Here is a 1003-nt window from a genome sequence, read left to right as displayed (position 1 = left end):
ACACATGGCTCAAAGAAGTGACGACACTTAAAAACTGCATCGCGTTGGCAACAAGACAGTCGCAGGTGAACTTGAGTCCACCTGGCTATGTGCTGTAGAATCGTAGGATTTCATTAGTGGTAGTCACCATGCTGACAGGCTGCACCTCTTTAAAGAAGAGAGAAGCCAACAGCCACCGACACCAAGGAGCACAGGGAATTTTTTTAATTTATTTATTTTCTTGTGGTGTTGATCAAGTAAGAATATTACTGAATATGTTGTCGCTTAAAGCTACTCGTATTTGATTAGAAAAGCAGAAGAAAAAAGAACTACATGCCGCCGGTGGGATCCGAACCCACGACCTCCGAATTACGCGTCCGGTGCTCTACCTCTGAGCTACGGCGACGGCTGTCAAACCTTCTGCTTTCGGGGGTATTTATGTTTACAAATAATCTAACCTTGAGAGTGTTCATCAGCGCCACCCACGTTCGTAAGCGGCGTACGTGGAACGTCCTGAGTTACCGCTGGTGTGACGTAGAACGCCATCTAACGTTAGGTTATTTGTAAACATAAATACCCTCGAAAGCAGAACATTTGACAGCCGTCGCCGTAGCTCAGAGGTAGAGCACCGGACGCGAAATTCGGAGGTCGTGGGTTCGGACCCCACTGGCGGCATGTGGTTGTTTTTTCTTCTCCTTTTCTAATCAATTAGCTTTAAGCGACAACATATTCAGTAATATTCTTACTTGATCAACACCACAAGAAAATCAATAAATTAAAAAAAATCCCCTGTGCTCCTTGGTTTCTGTGGCTGTTGGCTTCTCTCATATTTATAACGAGCCCCTCATTCCCCTTCCCTCGTTTGCTTAATTGCTTAGCGAGGGTCTCGCTTCTGCAGCCTTGATGCCATAGGAAGCATAAGAGGGTTCACACACTGCTTCCACCCTCGCCGTTCGATGGCGTTTTACGTCACACCAGCGGTAACTCAGGACGTTCCACGTCCGCCGCTTACGAACGTGGGTGG

At 47.0% G+C, this 1003-nt stretch overlaps 1 non-coding gene across 1 annotated transcript; it reads left to right on the top strand.

The window, feature by feature from the left end:
- The first annotated feature begins 582 nt into the window (after positions 1-582).
- On the top strand, positions 583-654 carry TRNAS-CGA (transfer RNA serine (anticodon CGA)). The gene has a single exon. It is a non-coding gene; the product is annotated as a tRNA-Ser (tRNA).
- Positions 655-1003: the final 349 nt, after the last annotated feature.

This window comes from Amblyomma mixtum, chromosome 3 (assembly GCF_055824585.1).
Source record: "Amblyomma mixtum isolate Tamu chromosome 3, ASM5582458v1, whole genome shotgun sequence".
In the NCBI taxonomy this organism is placed as follows: Eukaryota; Metazoa; Arthropoda; class Arachnida; order Ixodida; family Ixodidae; genus Amblyomma; species Amblyomma mixtum.
This window is presented reverse-complemented; position numbering and strand designations above follow the sequence as displayed.